At 41.4% G+C, this 24,463-nt stretch overlaps 1 protein-coding gene across 2 annotated transcripts in view; it reads right to left on the bottom strand.

Moving 5' to 3' along the window:
• The window catches only part of brinp1 (bone morphogenetic protein/retinoic acid inducible neural-specific 1), a 130,809-nt gene extending 107,044 nt beyond the window's left edge, over positions 1–23,765 (bottom strand). For both annotated transcript variants that reach the window (XM_084383909.1, XM_084383908.1), the window contains exon 1: positions 23,361–23,765. The gene's annotated coding sequence lies outside the window, so the exon portion shown is untranslated. The remainder of the gene's footprint in view (positions 1–23,360) is intronic.
• Between the last annotated feature and the right edge of the window lie 698 nt (positions 23,766–24,463).

Here is a 24,463-nt window from a genome sequence, read left to right as displayed (position 1 = left end):
CACCATCACCATCAATCTCATGGCGACAGTTTTTTCAGCCTCTCTTTCCATCATAATGCTGCATGAGATCGAGATCATAACTCCCCCTTGATCCCAGATCTTACACGCATACCACAAATTTGCTTGGTGGTACGTTGAGAATTTTCCCCGTCTTCTATTATTTGCAGATTACTGTTATTTGCGGTGTGGATTAGTGAAACAGTGAGAGGAAGAGACGGAGAGTGGATCATGCTACCCTTGAATAAGCAGGGTAAAAAGGGGAGGATGTCTGCTTCAGGAAATCACAAGACAGGACAAGGGAGGCTTGTTTTCTCCATCCTCTTTTTAAACAGCCTTATTCATGCTGCAACTCCTCCTCCATTCTGGTTCATTCACGGGGATTCAATCTCCATTCTGGTCCCGTCACTAGCTTTGCCAATCAATTCCTCCATCCCCTGTGTGGAGCCCTAAGTGTCCCTCTTTATTCTATAAAGTTCATAAGAATGGGGAGGCTTGTTCTCCTTATTTGTATTCTAAATCCCAGGGAGACGAGAGATCAGGCTAGAATGAAGGCTTTCGCGGGGAGACAGGTAGACTCAAGGGAATTAGAACAGATATACTGTATTTCTGCACTATCCATGTATCCATTGCTGGTGCATGACATCTGGTCACCAATATGCAATATTCATTTTCTACACTATTTGTAGATGGAACTGCATAAGCAGATGGAGTTTTTCTCCCTCTGAACGGTTATCAGCACGGCTGCCTCAGAGCGAATTAATTCCCAGTGATACGGGTATAATGCACGTAGTGAAGCAAAACCTTTGACTTAAGGTAATGGATGGCTGGCAGCTTAAAAATGATTTTTTATACTGCTCCTGGGTTATTTTAGCTCCACAGTTCATATTAATACGACCCCAATGAGACCAAAGGGTTATGTGAGACTGACACAGGGGAATGACAGAATGAGGAGGGAGTGAGCGAGCAAGCAGAGTTGCATCTAAACATGCCAAACCAGTGTCATGTGAATCCAGAGAATTATTATCGTGCAGCGTCTGGAAAGGCACAGTAATGGTCTGCCACTTGCAATTGCGAGGAAGCGACAGAGGAATGGGAAGGCCGGCCCGTGGCTAACTTCGTTTGTACTGGATTCTTCCTCCCCCTGCCAAATCTCTCGCCTTGGTCCTGTCGTTTTTTTCTAAAAAGGGACTGCAGTGGCACCCTGACCTTCAGAAAACATGGCTGAGCAAGCAACACTGTTTGATAATTAAATTCTCTGGTTGGTCAGCAACCAATCAGCTCAGCTCGGGGATCAATGGCTGATTTTAAAGAGCAAACTAATTCACTAATGGTCAGAGTTATTCCAATTTACCTGGCTGCTGAATTATTGTGTCCAAATCTATTCTTGGGAGGGGAAGGATCAATGCAAACCGAGGAGAGGAGCGGCAGAGGGGAGTCGGTTGCATCTGTCATGTGAAGCGGTGCAAGGAGTGTGCTGCGAGGTTTATTTGATAGCTGCCCGGCTGAGCAGCAGCAATGCGGGGGTGGTTTATGAGATGGTTCTAAACGGGGACTGTCTCTGTCATAAAGCAAACTAATTAATAAGGCTTCAGAGTAGCATGAGAGCAAACACTCTGGAAGGTAAAGGTATAAGGTTTTTTTGAACGCAGGATTTGGATAAATTAAGCACATTGGATGGCCGCAGGGCTATTAAATTTAGCTTGAAATAAAAAAGAAATTCATTTGCTTCAGGAGGGATTCTGCAGCAAGGGAAATAAAAACATTGTGACGATTAAATTATTTTTTTTTTTCACACAGATTTCTCCCTTTAACCTGTTTATTTTAATACACGGCGCTCACCTTTTCATTACCCGCTGTTAATATGAGAGCTGAATTGATTATCAGTAGCATATGTCTCTTAAACGCATCGAGTGAAAAAGAGCACAGCCGCAGTCATTTGCTCCTGTGTTCATCTCATTCCAAGAGAAGGTGTTTGGAGCTGATAGGAACAAAACAGAAGCATTCTACCTCTTTAGCCAGCATCGGAGTCTTTCACCAAAGAGAATGAGATGCTAGCTAGCACAGGCGAGCCATTTGTCACCACATCCACCGCTGCTGCTTTATGCTACTGTGGCTGTGTTACAGATGAAGATTGATCATTTGTCAACCCGCAAATTGGCTTTCAAGTGCTTTCTCTAATTACTCTGTGGTTTTATTGATGGGAAACCACTGACTGCTTTCCTTCGATTTACCTCGCTGGGCACAGTCTTTGTTTTGAATATGTCATCTCTCACCTTCGTCTACAAAAGCATTAGAGGGGGAAATAAAAAATGAGGCAAAATGCTCCAACCTTTACTCATATCGCACGCTATCTCTTGTTCTAAACGTTCCACTGAAACAATGTAGGATTAAAGGCAAAAGTGCCAGAGCGAAATTCCATTCCCTGAGCTGGTCACAGTGAAAATGCACCCAGAGGAGCCCCTGACATGAATAAGAGCTGGAATAGGAGTTGCTGGGAGGATGTAAATGACACTCTACGCACTGCAGCTCTTCCTTGCTCATGCATGTAAATGTCAAGTGATGTTATCCACTGTATGGTTTCCACTGAATCGACCCCAAAGGTCTAGACCAGAGGAAGGGATGAACACGGAGGAAGAGAAAGCCTCAGTGGAAGTCTAAATGTGTTTATCTCTGAGAGAGTGGATGTAAGATAAGTATAGTATGCACACACCTGAGTTGCTCTCCTGCTTTTCTCTCAAGTGTCTGCCTGAATGCACACATTTGTTTGTCTTTGTCGCATTTGCAGCTATGTAATCTGTGCATTCAGTAAAATAAACAACAGGCATTTCATGAAGCTGTGATTCACCTACCTGAGGCTCCATTAATGTTTTTTTTTGTTTTTTTTTACAGTAATTACCAGCAGAATTTAGCAGCGTGTCCTCCTTCCTGTTTTCTCCTTCTGTGACTGATCTGTCATAATTGCTTGTGTCTGTAGCACTTTATTCAAATCTCACTATCGCTGCTCTGGGGTAGGGTGTGATGAAGTGTTGTTGCGAGGCAACTGTGAGACTGCAATTGGATCGCAGAGCCGCATTTTATTTCAGAGACATATGTGGGGAAAGTATCACCCTATCAGGGTGAGGGCATGATTTGCTCATCCTATTTCAGTGTCTGAGATACAGGAACTCTGCTCGAGAAAATAAATGCTTCTTATTTCGTTCCGTCCTCGATTGTATCAGCATGTGTAGCGCCCGAACAGAAGAATGCGTTTCACTCTCAAACTTGTGCACTCCTAACGATCGGCGTACTTTTGCAATTTCTGTCGCCAGATGTTTATATATCACAGGAAAAAGGGCTGCGAAAAAAGAATGGAAGGATAAAGGAAAATGTTTTGGCAGCACATTTCTGAGTGTTAACGTGGCTTCACCTAACCTTTTCACGACAAACCTTTCACTTTTCCACATTTTTTTCAGAGGGAGGTGGTTCTCTGACAGAAATACATAACAGCTGCTGCCCTCTCAAGAGACTGGACCACTGGCATTATGTGTAGAGAGGTTTTTGTCCAGCTGCAGTGGGTTATTTCTGTTCGCCTTCGCTACCCCCTTTTGCTCCACGCACTCTGATGCGTTGCCATCCCCGAATTTACTGACCTCATTTCCTTCCCAATTTGATGTTTACTTTCCAGTTCACCCTGTGACGAATTGCTAATCACGAGACTTTGGCAAGAGTTCCCCTTTATCTGACCAACCGCCTTGCTCTCGGGCAGCAGAAGGACTGGGGTGTTAAGACTGTGGTCACTGCTACTATTGTTCCTAATTCAAAGCCATAAATTTGCAAAATGGAAGGAAAGCAGAGGAGCAAGCACAGGCTCAGTGGGTTCTATAAATCAGCAAAATCTGCAGAGACGCAGAGCAGATGGTGAAAATATTAAAAAAAAAGTGCTCCCATCTCAATTCCTTGCAGATTAAGCATTGCAAAGTTAAACCGCTCTGTATTACGTATGCCTCGTGTCAGCGCTGTGCATGAATATCAATATTCTAAGGGTGTTTTGTACAGTGCCAGGCTCAATCTCCCTCACAGTTAGAGTGAACTTACTTTGTGTCAACTGCAATTTAGTGTCATCTTTTAACCTCCAGCATGTCACTTGCAATTTAGTGCTGTAATGTACATTACAGCCTCAATCCCACAGAGATGCACATAGAGTGCCTCTATATTTGCCTTTTTTATATTCAAAACTACACCCGTTCAGTAATATACCATCCATAAGAAGGAGTCTTTAAAGGATGGGCTGTTTTATTTGCTTGTAGTCTCCAGATGAATTGGATGCATCTGCCATTTAGCCCTGGGAGCATTTTTAGTGATTACCCTGCAGTGCCAAGGACAACGACGATTAAGTCTCAAAACGGATGGAAATAGTTCATGTGGATGTATCTGTGAGTTTGTCACTGTCTAATTGCAGTTGCAAACATGATTAGACGATAAATCTGAAAGATGCATCACTGTACAATTACGGTAAAAAATGGAGGTCACAGCTTTTTTTTATTCTTTCTCATTTTAACAACTGCGTTGGCGAATGCTGTCATGTCATGACTTTCGGTGATTCTTTCTGAGTGCTTCAAATAAGAGAGTGATTCATTGCATCTTGGAGGAGAGAAGTGGTGAAAAGGGTACTGCTTTAGGGAGATGCTATGTCATATACACAAGCGCGCTCACACACACGCACATAGTCATAAAGTACATAGATCCACATGCGCAAAGGCATCCTCAGCAGACATTTTCAGGCCTGATATGACTAAAAGGATTGTGATTTTTTGCTGAGAAAAGCTCTTTCTTTTCTGCACCACATTTCGTCTCCTCTTCCTGGGAGGTTATCGTTGGCAAAAATGTGCCCTTGATATGGGTTATAGCAGCCAACTTGTACCCATTCCCCATGTTAAGATTGAAAATAGAGTGCTCTTGACCTCCTGCCTTTGAAATTCTCCTACTGTCGCTATATTCCTCCCCTAAGCTGTCCTCTTTTTATGCCGTAGCTCAGAGGCTTTTGCCACAAGGCTAGCATTTTCATTTCCCACGCTCCAGCATTTCATTGGCCTCCCTCGTCTCCGAGACAGAGGTAAAGTGAGCCATAAGCCATGTAAAATGCATGTGCTTATTCAGAGATTCAAGTCATCTGTGGTTATAAGCACCAAGCGAAACCTCAGCGTATGATGGCCAATAACAACACGCCCAAAGCTGCTTAATAATTCACAGACCAAATTTTGTAAATGTGCGCAGAGAGCCACAGAAGAACAGGGGTGATTTTCCATGGTCTTTTTCAAATGTTTATGTTCCAGTAAAGACAGCAATGCCTCGTTACGATTAACATTTAAATTAGGTGTTATAGGCTAAGGTAATCCTTTCTGTCACTGAGGTCAAAGTACTTACTGTAAATAAACGTTATTTAGATTAAAGCCACAATATGTACAGTAGAATTTGAAAAAGTCCGACTTTTGTGTCTTATAGGTAGCGGCTTGAGTATACAGGGCAATCAGTCAGCTGCCCATATCGCACAGTTCACTTAACTATTTCACTGGATCTTTTTTTTTTCTAAATAATATATATATATTATTTTTTTTTAATGTTTTTTTTACTGGATTAATTAGGATGTACATTGAGGTAGGTGCAGAAAAAAATATATAAGAAATATTTGTCGGTGGGTAAAAGTTGCCAGCCATGATTTAATGTCATTCAAAGTGAAGGGTTAAGGTTTTTACTTGCATTATTCACACTGTGAATCCTTAATGAGTGAAGCTGCTGTTTCCACTAACAACATTCAAGCCCAGGTGGTGAGAGTATAATATTTAAAAGATGCATTTTTAAAGGTATTATAACGGATGAGTGGACGATACAGTTTACAGTTGGGTCAAAAAGGCGAAAATACTGTTATTTTGCATTTGGTTTAAATGTAATACTATTTTTGTCTTAGCAACTTCAAATAGAAGCTTAAAAATGTCAGTGAAAAGTAGAAAATGTCCATAAATTTCAGAATATCTAGTATTTGGTATGTCCCTCTTTTGCTTTATTGACAGCAGGCACTCGAGCTGGCATTGACTCCACCAGTGACCTCAAGCACACCTCAAGGCTTGGCAAGAACTGCTTGAAGACCAAAGAAGACCATGGAGTCATGACTACCCTGGTCTTTCCTCCACAGCCCCCTTGGCAAAAACTTGTAGAGTCCATGCCAGTTCGAGTGCATGCTGCTATTAAAGCATACAGGGGAATGCATGGTCATTTTCAAAGATTCAACCTTTCACACAAACTGGTGCAGTAAGATGATATCATCAATTGTAATGAAAAAGAAATAGTCAAAAGTATTTTGACTTGTGGTGTCAGACTTTTTGACCTTGCTGTAGATGGGTATCGGCTCAATGTTGTAGATTTCTGGTGGTGCTGTTGTACCTTAGAGGAGCCGAGATGGCGGGTTTAGATAGACGGGGATGCCTCTAACATCATAAGAATAACAGAAACAGGCTTCTGTCTGTACATACATTGACACTTCCATGGGAGCCGCAAAGTCTTTGTTTCTTTTAATTTGCTTACATTTTGTAGCCTGTATCAATGGTGTTTAACTTAATTGTTGCTGTGAAGACTTTTTTAATGCCATGTCCAGATGAGTCAGTGTGCATTTAAAGGTCAGTTTTTTTTTTTTTATTATTAAGAGCGAGTGTGTTTATTAAAGGGTGAGTTTCTGGAGTGTTGCCTAATTTTCTGTTAATATTAAGCATCAGTTGGCGAGTGTCTGCATACTCTTGAGTGTGCTCAGGGAGGTCATTACAGATCAAAGACTGATTGCTCGGCTTTTTGAGAGAGCCAGTGTGGAGGAAACTTTGCGGCGGTTCACAGTGATGTTGTGCTGTTTAGAGAAATTATGCCTAAGTGAGGATCCCACCGGGAGAACCATCTTTTTTTTCGCCTCTGAAAATAAGCTTTGATAATCTATTTCCTCTTTTGTGACAACACTCTGGCTTGGTGGAGTCATTGTTTCCACGTGTGTGTGCGTGTGTGTGTGTGTGTGTGTGTGTGTGTTCTGTTGTGTGTGCTGCATCTGGTACAACTTGTGATAAGGGTGGCAAATTTGTTTTGTTAAAGTGCCAAAAAGGCCACCAGAGGCACCGGGTATGAGTGAGCCTCAGAAGCAGTTGAATGGGTTAATAAAGAGCGCGCTGATTAGCGATTAGCTCCCATGTGGGTAGGAGAAAAGGAGTGAAACTGAGACTTGATTGGATGATGAACTAAGAGGAGGCTGCCTCTTGAATGTTAAACTGATATAATAATGGAAGGATGTGGGAATAAAAGGAATGCAGCCAAGAGGTGTGGCTTGCGAGGAGTAATGAATGAAGGAGTAGCCTAAAGGTGAAAGAATTAAAAATGAAGTAGTCTTCCTTATTAAACTTTCCCTAAGCTCAATTACAATGATAAAAGACTTGTCTGATTAACCATTCGAACAAAAGAACATTGGATCAGAGCATCAAAGTAGCAGCACATTTTGTGGAAATCTCGCCTGAGCTCGATGGTACATTGGCAGAATACAATCTGGTGTCACTATCCTTGTCTCTTAAATGCGAGGGCTGCTGTTCTTTGAATGTCGCCAGACTCTTATCCAGCCAAAGGCTACTACCAGAGCACTTTAGTTTTTTTTCTGCTCACCGCTGTGACTTGAATGTGCCGCGTTGCCTCTTCTCTGCCCTACATCGGTGTCATGTTGGTGTGCTGAGTCTGCACATACACCGGAGAGGATATTGCTCAGGCTAGCTTCACCTGGACTGGCCTCTCCATCATTAAAACTAACAACGCCAGCTCCATCAGCGCGGCAACACAGAGGTCTTCGGGGATGGTACACGTGTCTGAGTGCGCGTGTGTGTGTGTGTGCTTTGTGAAAATGTGCGTGTAATATGGAAATGTGTACTGGTCCTTGTCGCCGCCTGAGATTCAATCGGTGTTTTATGTTTGCAGAACGTGGCACACTATGTATTGGTTGTGTGGGCGTCAATACGGGATCGATGAACAGGGTCACTGACACACACATCATATGTGTCATATGTTACAGAAGACTGAACATAACCAATAACCACAGGACAGTAATCATGTCAGAGTAATGATCACTTTATCCCTTTTCGCGAACGATCTTGTTTCTGACAGTCACCAAGTGTAGCTGTGAGGGGGCACGTAGGTTAAGGACTTTGTCAAGAGCCTTCTCAATAACTACTCAGAATCAAATGGAAATAAAAGCATTCAAGAGGATAAATGCAAATACAGAGAACATTAAAATATCAACAGAGGACCAGGGCCAAGACTGAAATCCAAGAAATCCTTCCTGGAAGGCAACAGTAACCACGCAGAGAAGCATATTTATTTTTGCCAAATCTCTCGCAAGCCTCATATTAAACAATGATGTAACCTTAACATCACAATATGCAGAATACCCACTTCAGTGTGGCATTACATCCATAATTCATTTGTTGGGAGTAAAATAAAGCAGAATGTGTTCACAGTAAATCACAGCATACAGTGGCTGATTAAATCATATATGAGATGCTTGTGAATTTACAGAGCGCGCTGTGCATCGTCTCCCAGTCAGCGCACTGTCAGCAGTTTGATTCAAACACAAATCTGACTGAAACACAAATCTTCTCCCTGTCTGGCTCAGGCACGCTTGTCGGATTTTGTAGGGTTTTTCGTGCTAAAGCGGCATTTCGCCGTAACAAATAGGCCCACTGTGTGCTGATTTGTGATACTTTATTCATAGTTCAAACACTTAGGATGTGTCTGTGTCTGTCTCCTCTGTATAACGAACAACATATAAGACAGATCGAAAAATAATCTTGGCACCTGATTTCACGTTGCTCCTGAAAAAAAAATTAAGAGAGGACTGTTAATGGAGTGATTTGCCAGGTTGGCACAACGCTGGCGGCACTGCACTTGATTGAGAAAACAAATTATTCATGTGAAGAGACTCAATCGATGTGTATTTCCAATGCGTCTGCCGTTTTGATAGAAGTCAACAAGTGTGTCACGCGCTGAAGTGTTTCGGAATTAATTAAATCGGGAATAATTTGATGTAGTATTTCCTGCATATGGACTGACTTAGTAGGGGGATCCAGTTTTGCTCAATTAAAATTGAACTTGTAAAGAATGAGCTGTATGTGTTTGTCTTCTTGGGTCTTGGATGTTGCGCGTCTATGAAAATCCTGCAGTAAAATCACTGAGATGGCAACTGAGGTGTTCAGTCTGTTTTGCCTGCCAGATATAGTCTCCAACTCAAATCAAAAGAGTTATTCCAAACACAACACTTGGCCTCGCTTGCATCTCCATCAGCTGATTTATGTTATCTGATGCACAATCATCCCAAAGCAAAATATAATTACCCCTGACATTTTCTTGATTGTGTTTGACGCAAGCCCAGAGGGAGCAGCAGAAAGACCTGTTCTGCTTTACAAGTGAGTTTCACATTATTACAGTTGTTTTAGTTCATCTCAAAAATCGAATTAACTCATGTGTCCGCTGGCAAGTCTTTCTTTTTTAGATATACTGGAAGAAAATCTCACAGCAGAATCCCTGGTTGTTCCCCTTTAACCCCACTCCCTTACAGAACCGCTTGAGTTTTGAAAACCGCTTCGATAATTGTCCTCCTGTCGACCCCTTTTCCCTCCCTAATGTATCCCCACTCTCACCATCTCTGTCACCCCAACTCCCCTAAAAGAGGACCCGGAGAGAGGCCCCCTCCAATTTCTCTACACCTCTAATAGGCACTTCCTCGCGTTACATGATCACCGGGTGTCAAGATTAAAGAATGGCTACTGCTTCCCAGGGCAGACATAGATAGGAGACAGAGAAAATAGCGCTCCATAATTACTGATAAATCGAGCACACTGCCTCCACTCCTTCCACTTCCTCCCCATCCACCTGGCCCTGATGTCAATGCGAGGGGCTGAGCGAGTTAAGCCGGAGGAAGAAAAGTTGACCACGCCAGCCACTTTTCTTTTTTTTTGCACTGCTGATATTGCAGTTAAGTTTGGAGCAATTCAGGGCCAATTGACTGACTTGGAGCTTTTATTCACCCTCCAATCGTCTCCTCTTTGAAGTGGGACTCACAGCCCTCGATTCACATAAGGCAGCTGCAGCTGGAGTACAATGGCGCCAGCTAACACTGCGTGAAACTGTACCAAACTACACTGTTGAGCTCCCCCACTATAAACAGTACGAGTCTTGCCTCCAGTTTCTGACAGGGTTATAACCTACAGAGGATGATGGATGCACAACAGAGCAAGCATCCCTTTTCCACTGAACACTACACATGTGCAGTGTAAGGGCTTGTGCCTGGCGTCAGTGGTGAAGAATGGCCAGCTGGTCCGGGTCCGCTCCTTCCACCAGGCAATTGCAATAGGTTGCCAGGTGGCAACCCACGGCCATTGTTTATTAGTAATCCCAGCAGCCTTCATGGAAAAACCAAAGTGGAGGCAAATGGAGTCCAACAGTGCATGAAAGCCTCTGCTGCACTGAGACTGTTTTGTTCTATCCTGTCTTATTGGAGAATTTGAATATTCAGTTGAGTCGGCAGGCAACCAGGTGGTGAAGAGGGATTACCATCACAAGCAGTCTACATATGAAGTAATGAGGTTAATATAGCATGTATTATATGTGCCAGAAAGCTTCATCTATGATGGTGTAGAAGAGCTAAACCCACCCAATGTGTGTGTAGTGTTTTAGCCTCAATCAGACTGAATTATGAATTAGTTTCAGTTCATTCATTCAGCCTGACATAGTGTTCATGTTGGCGAGTTTGGGAGTTATTTTCAGCTGATGAGAAAGCAGTTTGAGGGGCACATAACTTGTCATAATGGACAAAGAAATGTGTTGATTTCAGAATTGTTATTTATGTAAGCAAACTCCAGCCCAGTCGCCAGGATATAATGTTAGCAGTTAATGTTCCTGCAAACCACAGATATGTCCAAGGTTGACATTTGTAGGGGATGGGACAGAGGTGGCGTTATTACTGGCCACATGGTTGCCAAATGGCGGACTGCGCTTCAACTCTTTGGATATTTCTGTCCGTTTTCGTCGCATCCAAAGCAGGTCTGCAGGCATATCAGGTAGTTTTTGTGGCGACCAAAACAGGTATTTTAAGCCAATCCGCAATGTCCGCCGAGAGAATGAGCAGTGTTGTGATAAGTCAGAAATTAAATATTCAAACAAGTGTAAAGTTGGAACATAAAGAAACGTCCAGATTTTAACGTGTCTGTGGTTTTTGCATTGACATTTAGACTCGGCATGCTAACAGTTATTCTGGTGATCGGGTATATTTGTAATGGTGAAGCTTGATAAGAAGATGATGCCTCAGTTTTTAATCCTGCCCACAAGCACTGTGACTTGTCAATTGTTTCTTCAAACGGCGAATCAGCCATCAGTGAGCACAACACCAGATTAATATAAACCAGTGAACACATCAGAGATGTGGCTGGCAGTTCAGACATCTAAAACCTGTGATGTGCTGTGTGTCTTAAATTGTCTAAATGCACACATGGCTTTTTGTGCAAGGACACTACTATAGTTGACCATCCTAAATTGATCTGCAGTATTACATTTAATGTGTAACCTGTTAATCAATGCTATTTTTTTATCTTGAAACGACAAAGTAGATCCAATAGTGTAACTGAGCTGCAAAGTTTTTACACTGCCAATATAACTGGGATAGAATTCAATACAAAAAATGTCTATTTGACAGTAAAAAGCAACAGAAATCTCAAAGCATATTTCTTCTTATAAATATGTTTATCTCAGTGTTAAGGACTTTCATGGAAAGAAAAAAATAATAAAATCATTAATGCGAGTGATTAAGTTCCAATCTGTCCAATTAAAATTGATTCATCATTGTGTCTATTTTTATACAAGTTCTCTGGCCAAAGTTCCCTTTTGAGTTTTAAATATGCAATGCTTGATCCTCTTTTCTGACACCATGCTGACAGTTGACCTAAGCCTGTTTCCTGTAAGTTATGAGCGCTTTTGCAGATTGACCTTCTTCATGCAGGATAAAAAATAAATAAACTTTGAATAACACAGATGGTATTCTTTATGGTGGAAAATACTATATTTTGCTCTAAAATGAGAGTAGTATTTTTCAAGGACAAGGTTCTTTTGAAGTGTCCCAAGACTGTACAGTGATCTTACATTACTGGGGATTGAAAGTCACATTAAATGAAGATATTTTTCCGTACAGTCATCAATATTGTAGTACGTGGATTTCTAGCAGATTTCTTCATTAGAGATGGTCTAAGATACCCAGTTCCATCTGCTTCAGTGGCTTTCAGTCAACATCTGCTTGCTTGTTTCATCTTCAGTGGACATTACATGCGGGATTTGTCAGGGTTCTTTTTTAGCTTTTGCTTTTTTGAGATTTTTAATCCCTGCACGCTCCCTTTCAACTGAGAAATACTCCCCAAAAGTGGGAAGATTTTCAGCGTTAAGCGATCTGGGAACACAATAGCAGAGACTACAGGACACGTGAACCTTCATTCAAACCATTCAAAGCACATCAAGCTTTAATAACTTCAAGTCATGTTTGAGCAGGCAGGGGCCCCTCAAGCTGCTGCCCTTTTTACACATTCGAAAATGCGAATAAAAAAACGACAGACTTTGAATTTTGAAACCTTTTTTTAAAAAATTTTATCATAAACTCAGGATTTCAATAATTTACCAAAACATAAAGACCATTTAGAGGCCAAACAAAAAAAGCAACACATGCGGGCCTGGAAGCAAAATATGATATTTTATTTATAATATTTTAATCACATTTCTCAACCTGAGGCAAATCTATTTTATAGTCAATAATGTCCAGAACAATATTACAGCCTAAAGGTGTGAATTTTCCCTTCAAACGCAAGTAGCCCTGAAAATCTAGCAGTGTATCGACATCAGTTGAAAAGACGGGTCATTATGAAACAGTTAATATTTTTTTTCTCATCATTCATTCATTGAGTAAATTAAAAAATAATTATTTCATGAATGATAAGTAGAAATTAATACAAGCACCCCAGTTGAAGGCGTGATACAAGGTTATAAGCGTTGCCACTGCACCAGCCTGAAGGCAGCGGATCACAAATATGGACGGAGCGCCAGTAAATCAATGTACTTCAGGCTACATGTGACAGGATGTGGTGCTTAGGCTGTAAAACTCAGATACTCTCAGCATAAATGCACTAATGGTTCACCCACCAGGCCATGTAGGATTGACATAAGTGAGCATGAAGGCTCTATGTTTAGAATTCTAATTAATATACACGTCTGCTGTCTTGGCAGATTTTCAGCCTCAGCCGCTCAAAAGATGCTCAAAGTGCACACATACAGTACACAGGCAAGGTCAGGTACATAAAATCTATATGTGGGTACTTCTGTGAAAGTGCTGTGTCAGGTCATTCATGTGCTACTTCTGGAGTCAGTGGCACAATGCCTTTTACAGCACTAAAGTTGTTGCGGAAAAAGAATGCTGCGCTAATCAACTGTATCTCCTGTCCGCTTTGCTTTCGCACTTACATTTTATGGGGAACAGGTTGCTGCCTGGATTCTGTTTTCCTTTCACGCATCATACTTTATTGTACTGGAAACAAACAAAACATTCACTGCCAGTGATTTTTACAAGATTGATCCTACAGTATCCACTCACGCAACTGAAGAGAAAAGGTATAAAAAAAGACAGTAATTAAGTTGTTAGAGTGATTAAAAGGAAAGTGATTATGTTGTTTTCAACAGTGACTACTGCTATGAATGTGGGATGGGATGTGTATGCCCATTCTTTGAATGTTATGAAAAAAGAACATCAAAATGCATTTGCTCCACCTGGGACTGACATCCTATTCAGATATGGAGTGCATAACATTCGTTAGTCTGACAGCGTTGGCTGGTAATGTTTTTTTTGTTTTTGTGAGTCTGTGTGTGTGTCATCATGGCTGAATGTCATACTGGTGACACCTTTTGCAGTGGGAAGTAATTGTGAGTATTCTACCAGTTGTTCATATATCTGTCTGTCTGTCTGTATGTCTGTGGACAGATTTTTGTCAGCGGCATGGCATCCTAACCGTGCAAGATACAGCCATAAACTTTGCAGGTGTTTTGAGATCAAATGTCCATCTGTCTGTCTGCAGACTGACTTACGTAATAATATAGTCATCACTATTGAGCAGTCATGGGTCAGAACAGGAACATGTTAACGGGTGTCCTGGTTGGCGTAATCCCATTGCAAGATGGTCTCCAGTTATCTATATATCTATCTATAAAGTGCTGACGTTTTGTCTTTCAGACATAACCTGTGACTTGAACATTCATGTTTCTTACACAGCGAGTGCTTCAAATGAAATGACATAACACATGTTTTATCCACACCCTCTCATACAGAAGCCTTATCTAATTGGACGCGGCTTTCAGCATGATGACATCATTTGTCTGGACCTCTGTCACAACTGTTAACAAATCAGTGTTATAAGTAAAATAAATCTGTTTTAGGATTGACAACACTGCGGTTAAAATGTGATAAGACATAGTTAGGTTTAGAGGGAGATCGAATTTTGGGCTTAAATAAGTACTTCCTTCAGGCTAACCTTAAGGTTAGGGGACCTCCATTGTCATGCTTACTTTGATAAATAAATGGTTAAAGTGAGGGAACGATTGTAATCGTGCTTTTAAAAAAAATAAAGTTGACTGAAGTTCACTGCACAGACTTTGTCACACTAGTACGAGGTAACCTCATTTGCTCATGTCATATTTGCAACAGCTGCTAGAGGCCTTTCTCACTAGACTCAGCCACACCCAAAAGGGACATTATGAGAGCCAGTGAATGAAAGTGTAGCAGCACTACAGTCCATCAGGGCAACTTAGTCATTTAATATAACTTAACATGCCTTCGTCTAATGTATTACATCAAAATAATAGATAGAATAAGACTTCAAAGATGGCAGCAGCGACATTTCAAGTAGTCAAGTCAATGAGTTTTCCACAACACGTTACTAATGATGTTTCACAATATAAGCCTCGAGAAAAAACAAAGGGATTCTGGCAACATCAGAAACCTTCCCAACAGTGATTGTCACTTCATAAAGTGTTTTTGGGGAGCACTCCAAATGACTGATGGTTTAATGGGTCGTACTTCTTGGAAGCTAGTCTCCTTTTCAGACGTCAAGTAAAGCTTCCATCACATTTATGTAAAGAGGTGCATATCTGAAAGGGCTTTAAACAGTTCAGTAAAGGAAAGTGCATTTACATAATGTGTGGCCGCAGCTTGTAATCAGTGTCAGGGCATGTACTCATTTCACAATTAGATTACAAGTGAGACCACAAATTGCCACTTATGGACTAAACAAAATCAGTGCACACATTCTGATCCAATAGCAACAAATCTGCAATAAGATTATTTAACAAAAGCTAGAATTGTTGAGTTAATGTTTCTATCCCCATAGCAGCTAAGCCAGATATTCAAAAAAAATTTAACGGCACCTCACAATATTACCTCACTCCAATGTGAATATCCAAATCTGGTCAGTCATTTGCTGCTTCGTAGGCAGCTGCTGCCCTGAGCTGCAATATAGGTCAGTGATGCTGAGAGCCACTGGCATGAGCCAACGGTGCATTGACTCACCAGCATCACATCGGTCATGGGTCAGTCCATGAATCTACCTCCTCTCCCAAGTGACTCCTCCACTGCTTAATTTTTCAACATTGAGACACACTGTATGTACTGAAAATAGAATTATCTCCATACAGGCATCGTATTATGAATCCAGACTATTTGAGATGTTTTAGCAAATGTTTCTCTATTCTTAAGAAATAATTGGGGGGTATGTAAAATGTTCCGGTAGGGAGTGCTTCTTGCTTTGCAAGTCAGCGCTAGGAAGATTGGAAAAGATTAAAACATTCTCTGAGGGAGGCCTAATTAAAATTTTTCAGAAAGATTATCATCCCATGATTGTTCACATCTCAAAATGAGGTTTTTTTACACAGGCAGCCACTTAGCTGACTCATAGAAATAAGTAATGGTTTTGATTAGATTTTTTATTTGTTTATACATTTTCACAGTCAGTGTCCAGTATTGGACAAATGTTGAATGCATCCCTTATGAAAATGAATGCTGAAAATTAAGTTTAATATCTGATTTGCTTGTGACAAAAAACATTAAATTTGAGGATGAATGCGTTGATAGATTACAGAAAAAAGTTGGTTATATACTATTTTTTAAGTTGCATATGAATTTTTTAAATACATTTACTGAGAGATCACAAAAAAACATATTTTCTGTTTGGGTCTTTCACCAGTAGTGAAGTCTTTTGTAAGAGAGAGTTAAACCTTCATTTTCATTTTAATGGAACAGGTGCTTGGGAATGTTTGTAGCTCTAGTGCACTTGAAGATGACCATCAACACGACCACAATTTTGGTGAATTTATTGCCAGTCAAAATGTTCTCTCACTCCCTTTAAAAGTTTATAGTGTGCTCCCTGCTACATCACACGGACAGTTGTACCGAGAAGTCCAAGCCAACTGCTTTCCCAGATGGGCTCAATTTTCTTAAGATTCCAGGCTTTTCAGTCCATAATGACCCAAGCCAATTATGACAGACGAAGACTGACACAGTGCAGATAAAATGTTGCCATTTTTTTGTTGCAGATTGTCAGCAAGGCAGACATCTGATAGAGCTTACAATTGTATACAATACCAGACAATTTTGTTATAATAATGTCAGTATGCAGCCTGACTTTTCAGTTGTTTGTTGGTCTAAACCAGTCAACAAATTACCATTCACCTGTCACAATGCCCTGCCACTACCTAACATACAACTTTGGGAAGAGAGAGTCAACATGCCACTGATACACACTTCTGGAAATGCTGTGTTTTTGATGAGAACACACAGTTACTATCCTGAAAATCGTCAGTGGATCTGTGAGAGCTATTGTTTTGCAATGTGTAGCCTTGAAATCACTGTCGGTGAAGCGGCAACTGTTGTGCAGAACCCTGCAAGCTGTGAAATACACAAAAACACTAAGCCAGAAGGCACATGGCTAGAAAGAAATCATTCTCACAAGGTGCCCAGAGTGGATTGGGTCTGTATTACTGTGTTGAAAGGATGGGTTTTGGTTCTGCAATGCTGCAGCAATTCTTACTACAGTAATTGCCAAAACCATGAAAATAAATTCAAAGCTATTGGAATGGATTTTTCTTTTACCTCTATACAACATGATGACCTGGGCACATGGCCAATGATGTTTACACACAAATAATTTATAATTGTCATTGGCCAATGCAGGAAGTAGTTTGACATTTACACAGTGAAAGATTGTTGAGGTCGAGGTGTTAGATTGGTGTATGAACAAATCGGGTTAAAGTGTTGACATTTGTCTAATTGAAACATGACTGCAATATTTTCTCAACATAAACCAGGACATTTTAGTGGCCTCACCTTAAATGTACTTTAATTGGTGTTTTGTTGGCCACTTGATATGGATAAATATGTAGGTAAAAACAGTGGCTTGTCCACTTGAACACTGATGCGTTCAATATTCCGTCTCTTAGCTCCGTTTTGGTCTCCACCAACTCCTGAAGGCAATGCCTGGCTATTTAACTGCTAAATGCTCCACTATGTTTACCAACTGCTGAAAAAACATCTGTGATGATGCATCTGTGAGCCACAAGGGTGAATGAGAATAGTCAAGTTGCAGACCAACATTGTCAGGTGTACCATAATTAGCGTATTTGTACGATAACTTTGCCCTCCGTAAGATGTGCGATCAATAATGCCAAAAATGCCACAATGTGAAGGTCAAAATGTATAGTTATTTGAATTTAGAAGCTGGTTTTAGTCTACGCTGTTTCATTTCAATTCATTTCATGCTTGACGTAGGTTTTGACAGTGGCAGACTCAGGATGTTTGAGGGGCAGGGGCGAAAAAAACAAAAAGAGCACCAGCTGTATGCTTTATATAAGTTATATAATATGTAAGTTATTTATAATGCACCAGTAAGTTCAGTTATTAATTTAATTAGCTTAGCTTCATGCAGAATATGGACAGACTTCCAGGTGTGCTGTCTCGTAATTTAATTTTGTAATAGTAGGTTATTATAAAAATAGCTAGCCCGATCGACTTATGGACACCCCCTGCCACACATCACCATTGCTACATCAGCTTCCTTTTATGGATAGATTTGAAGTAGTGACCACAATTTATTTAAATATTTCTGTAAAAGTACACAATATGACTGCTGTACAATAATTTTACAATACAATAATTGTGAGCTACTAACACGATAGTTAACGTCCATCCTGCAACACTTTTGTATGCCCTAACACCAAGCCCTGAGCTAACAGCAGAGATACTGTGGGTGATTATTCTCATTGGGTTAATCACTCCTGGCAGCCCCTTTCACATTACTGTTATAGAGATATTGATTAAAGCAGATTAAACGATACCTTAATTATGCATTAGCTGCCACAAGTGGATATTGTGGAATGTAATACTGAAAAACAAACATATGTTAGCTGTGAATGTTTTGTAGATACTGACATATAGAATTCATACCATAGACGGTATGTACTGTACATGTCTGTTATATTGAACATAATCTACACAGCATCACATTTCCCAAAAATGTATTTATACCATCGCTTCCCCACAAAATTACCAAACAAATGAAGGTGGGAAATAAAACCTCCACAACAAAATTGCCAATTGCCAAATCATGGTCACAACTGCATTCCATCTCCATACAAATTGAGGCCCTAAGATATTTTGCCACTGAGTAGACTGTTTTCTGTTTAAAATACCTCGGACGCAACTTCCAGACTGGAGCAGATCAAATTATAGTGCTGCAGGCAACATGGGAGGCAACAGTGAAGCAAATTACGTTAAAGGTTCTACGTGTAATCGCCGGCCAGTGCAGACCTCTATTGTTCAGTGATGTGAGAGACCACAGCACATCAAAACATCGCTCTCCCTCTCCTGCTCGCAGTAACACGGGGCAGGAACATTCAAATAGATGTACAGCCAGAGCCAGTAAAGACCAAGGCAGTGTCAAGCAAGATAAATTACTGTAGTTATTACTGTGTTGTCAGAGTTATCATATTTTTAAGGAGTAATAACTGAGCTCCCTGGCAGTGCTTAATGACTCACAGGGTCAGGTTTGTAAAGGCTCAATTTAGCATCGCTTTTCTCTCCTTTTGTCTCCTACCTGGCAACCAGCAAATGTTAGGTCAGGATGCATAGTTTGCAGAGGATTGTGGGTGTGAAATGCAAGGTCTACTTTTGCATAATTGAAAGCAGAAATCATCAGTATGTATGGGGGACTTCTTTTTTATTTGGTTTTACTGAAGAACATTCAGCAACCACTGCTGATACATAACTAGCCACAAGATCAAGGTCATCAGCTGATAATGTTTAGATATTGCAAGATTTATAGTTCCGGAACAAAACCGCACCTCCTGCACATAAGCTTAATGTTTTATGATTTATTTTTCTTTACGTAACATTCAGGTTCATCAGCAGTCAGAAAGTAAGTAACAACAGGCTTTGCTTTCAGGAAATGAGAGTGCATATATATATATTTGTCTGATAAATAATAGATGTCTGTCCGCTTGCTAACGTTTTGATGTGCAATTTATTTTTTGATTGTGTGATTAAATGGTCCTCATGTTCGCAGACAAACATTCAGACTGTGGAGTCCTGCTGTGAAGGGAGAGACGGGGAGAGAACGAGGGAGATACAGAAAGAGACCGGACAAAGGCCACTGCATTCAAATGAGGAGCTGCGTGAATCGAATGCCCAAATAGTTTTTTTAACAATCAAATTGTCACTGTTTGAGGTTGTTGAAGGATTTTCTTAGTCTGCTTTGCAGCTCCCCTGAGGCTTCACACGAAATTCTGCGGCTCCAGTAGCTGACAAAGACGGCAAGATCTAACTATGAATCTCTAAATGGTCCTTCACCAAACTATGGTTGACTTCTCCGAGTTTAGGTCCTTGTTTTGCTACAGTTTGCTGTGCATGAGCGTGAGAGGGTGGCGCTCCACATAAAATGTTCACATGAAGGGCCATTGTGGAAAAACTCAAACAAAATTCCCTTCTGGAATTGTTAATCAAGGCTTAACACGGTTTAAATTTTATGGTGCGCAAGAATGCAATTAACCACTTGTGATCAGCCACCAACCCTTTAATTATGAGCCTGCGGGGTGAGAATCCTTTTTTTTTTCTTTTTTTGCACATCATACTGTACAAGCATGGTTAGTCCCACGCGGTCTTCCAGGACTGATAGCAGCAGTGCATAGGTCAGACAGCCTCTAGTGGAGGTCAACTGGTTCAGCTGCCTCTCCGACAAATATTGTAAGTGAGATTTTGTCACATGTCATTATGTGACCCTGTTGTTTGTTTCCAATAAAAACAGATTTTGTTTTTTTGTTCCAACCTCTTGGGAGGCAGCCTTCTGGCCACTACAGCTGCAGCCAGCACCCACATAAAAACAATGCCAATGCAAAAATACAAAGAGAGAGAGAAACAGAGAGAGAGAGAGAGAGAGATGGTGGACTCTGCCAGAACAAGACTGTTCTTTGTCTACTGCGAGGACAGATTGCACATAATATCCTTATCTCTGCTCAAGATGCTATATGTAGAGTCGTTTGTATGCAAGAGGTGAATTCTATCACCCATTCCTTATAATTATGTTTATGGCAGTTTATATCCGCGCCTTTGAGGAATCACTTTGCAGACAATTCATCAGCAAGTTGCACTGCCAAGGTCTGTAAAAGGACCTCTGCTTGCTGCTGAATGTTCTCTTTTCCAGTCCTTGAAAGCATCATCAACAGTGGGTCATCTCAAGCCATGACACAAATATAGCTTTAAGCCACTGCTGGCATTTTCATTTTGGCAATGTGATGTGGAACGCTTTTCCCTCTGAAAATGATTACATGTTGCCAGCGTTTTGCCATTGAAAAGGCCACCAGATTGAATGAGGCATACTGAATAAGGCAGCTTTTCTTCTGCAATTTCCGCTGCCAGCGCAATTTTCTGCACTGCATTTGGAGATGAGGGAACAATGTCGCAGGATGTACTGACTAGCTGTCAATATATTGTCATTTTTGAACATTTAAGCTCAAAACTTACAATTCACACTCAGTGTGCAGGATTTTTTAGAGACGGGTGACGCACACACATTTTTCAAACTTGCTCTCAAAGGGGAACTATGTAGTTTTCAAGAAGAAATGAAAACTTTTTAGCACTTGCAATACTAATGAGGTAATAGTACAGACTCAGAAACATAATTTTGTCCCCCCATATCTGATAAACAAGCTGTTATCAGAGGAAAATATGGTCTCCAGAACAAAGTTTGAAACTAGAAAGGTGGCAGGGTCCGCCACATGTAAACAAACTAAAACACTATGAAAGTGTTTTGTCCTTTAAAGGTGCACTATGCAGTTTTGGGAAAGAAACTGTAAAATGTTCATTTAAATCTTCATTGACTGATTTGTTATGCCTAAACAGATTGAATAAACTCTCGTCATTCCTAAAGGACGACACTATACTACTTTGTTTATATGTGGTGGACCCTGCCACCTTTCTGGCTTCAAACATTATATTCCTCTGAGAACAACTTGTTTATTCAATTGTGGAAAAGAAAAATCATAGTTATCATTTTTACCTCATTAATAAATATTGAAATTCTAAGTCTGAATTTCTTCTCAAAAACTACACAGTGCCCCTTTAAGGTCAGTTTGTTTATTCAGTTAGTTCGGTCAGGAAAACAAAGAGAGGATGTTTATTTGTGTTGTCTGTCAATGGAGATCTTTCTCTTCTGATTAAAATGTCTTCCCTGAAACTACATAGTGCACCTTTAGAGGCTATCATTCCCATTAAAATCTTGCAATGGTCATTGCGCCCCTCCTTCATTGTTGACATGAGACTGACTAACTTCATAATCACAAATGCATAAAAAGCATTTTTCTTTTCCTGGATATTTCTCGTAATTCTGCATGAATGTGCAGAATTAACAGGAAAAAGAATACACGTTGAAAAAACAAAACAAGAATTGCAGTCAGTGGCAGTCACTGGAAGTGCAAGATAAATGCTTCCGGACCAATTTCAAGCAGGAGCCACTTCTCTAATTTCATAGAGTTGGTATCAGTCTCATACACAGTTATCTTGCCTTGAGCCACATAATGACACCTAGTGTAAAAGAGCATGAGCTCCCCTCGCAGTTAGTCAGTGGAACAGCAATCAAAGCAACTTGAGGGGAGCGCACGGAACGACAACTTTGCCTCACTGATGGTGACACACACGCACACGCACACACACTGGGAAACAAGTACATGTACGTGCTTGCTTGCTTGCTTGCATGCATGCACGCGCTCAGAGCCCCGTGCAACACAGACCGTCACGTAGACATGAGATCCAGAGGACTATCTGCTTTCACAGAATTCATTACGAGCAGTAATTCATCCACAACATGGACATTACAAGAAAATAGATGATAACAGGAGCCGCAACTCATATCCAATGTCCCGATATCCAGGCTGAGCACTTTCAGTGAATGGCTGATGCAGTTTCCGGGCTGAAGTGATCAACATGGATGTGAAGAGAAAAACGGAATTAGCTTTGAATACAAACACTGATGTCGACTGCACAGTACTACAGGCCTGCAAATACACCTTCCACTCAGTGTTGCCCCTGTAGTGCCATTCACTGAAGCCGCGGCGGGTCTGCGTAATATGCGAACCCCCCAAAATCCTTGAGTATCATTTGTTCCCCCACACCACCACCTCCACCACCTCTCCCTCTCCCTCCAATGTTTTCTGGCTCCTCTGCGCCCGCACTTCTGCAGCATCAACCCCGGGAAGATGCTGCCTCAGAGAGAGCGCAGACGCGGCTGCACATGATGGAGAGGAGAACTCATTAGCATACTGCTTGGAGGTGATGGGCTTATTGGGCTTTTTTTATTTATTTATTTTTTTAAAGACGCGTGCGTGTTATTATTATTATTATTATTATTATTTTTATTTTTTAATAGCCTCAAACGCACCCGTCGACATCCAGTCCCGGGCGGAGCTTGAGAGGACCCGCACACCGATTTTTTTTTTTTTACAAAAGGTGTAGCTCCACGGTGAGAGGAACAAATTGCCGCCATCCCCCCCCCTCTCCACACCACCACCACCGAAAAGGACATCACCGGCCACCTCAGTAACATGCTGACATCGCCATAATTGTGCCACATTATAGCCCTGCCTACCCCCGGCCACTACCTCGTGGTCAGTGATGGACAGAGAAAATGCACATATGACACCATCATGTAAATGTCAGACATCCACGATCCCGGGATAGCCGCACTTACCTAAAACTGACTCTCCCCTCTTCGCTGTATCTGCGGTCCAAGATTTGTTAGTTCTCCGGCCAACAACTTCTGCTGGAGCATATGTATCCAGTGCTCATGCTGGTGGTGGCTCAGTCGGTGATGTTGGATTGCGGATGATTTGGCAATCCTTTTCATGCTCAAGGGAAAAAAATCCTCCGTTTCGGCGTGGTCTCGGGCATTGGCGCGCGGAGGAATAAAGTGATGAAGTCCGTCAGGGAGGAGAAAGGGGAGAAAGAGGGAGCGCTGGATGCGAGATTTATGCCGACGTGTTTGAAACTGTTCTGCTCTCTCCTCTCCTCTCCTCTTTTTTTTCTCTCTCTCTCACCGTAGGAGCCGTTCGCGGGCGGAGAGGTGTGGGATGGATATCTAGGAAGGGAGGCTGGGACGCACAGACTGAGGGCGAGAAAGGGGAGGTACAAAGAATACAGTCTCATATTGTAGAGGACGGTCATGGCAGACAGTAAGGGGTGGGTCTGGACTGTATGAGGCGAAAGGCGAGGGGAGCCGAGGGGTGGATGAGGATAAGGAGCCGTGTCGTGACTTTTCTCTGCTCGTAGGTACACATTTACATCCTCACCTATGGGTCGACGAGCTTGATCACCAATCAATGGGGGCGAAATTGGGGAAGGTCTAAGCAAAGGGGCAGACAGGCTTTATGATTTAATAGACATGCGGGGCTTATTTACAGGGCTGAAAGCAACAAAGTGAGAAGGCGGTGAGTTGCACAGAAGGCGCCACACTATGCCACGTGTAGGCTGTGTACTTTGCATAAAGTCCAACGTGACTGTATGACTGTGTTAATGTAAACTTGGAATGACTCGCCTGAAAAGTCTCGATGCTGAAGATCACCCAGAGGCCAAGCTGCGTGGAGTCTGTTTAACTTACCTAAAAGTGAATCACCGAGCTCTAAACCACAATTTAAAAGTGTATTTGTATTATTTCTATTAGTTTCTGTACATGGTGCTGCAACATGATTTAATAGTTAAATTCTGGTAGTTTCTGTCCATGGTGCTGAAACATGATTTAATGGTTGGTCTCTAGTAGTTGCTGCCCATGGTTTCCAAACATGATTTAATAGTTAA

Source organism: Pagrus pagrus (genome assembly GCF_965226575.1).
Source record: "Pagrus pagrus genome assembly, chromosome: 19".
NCBI lineage: Eukaryota > Metazoa > Chordata > Actinopteri > Spariformes > Sparidae > Pagrus > Pagrus pagrus.
The sequence above is the reverse complement of the archived record's forward strand: the minus strand, read 5'-3'. Positions and strand labels throughout refer to the sequence as shown.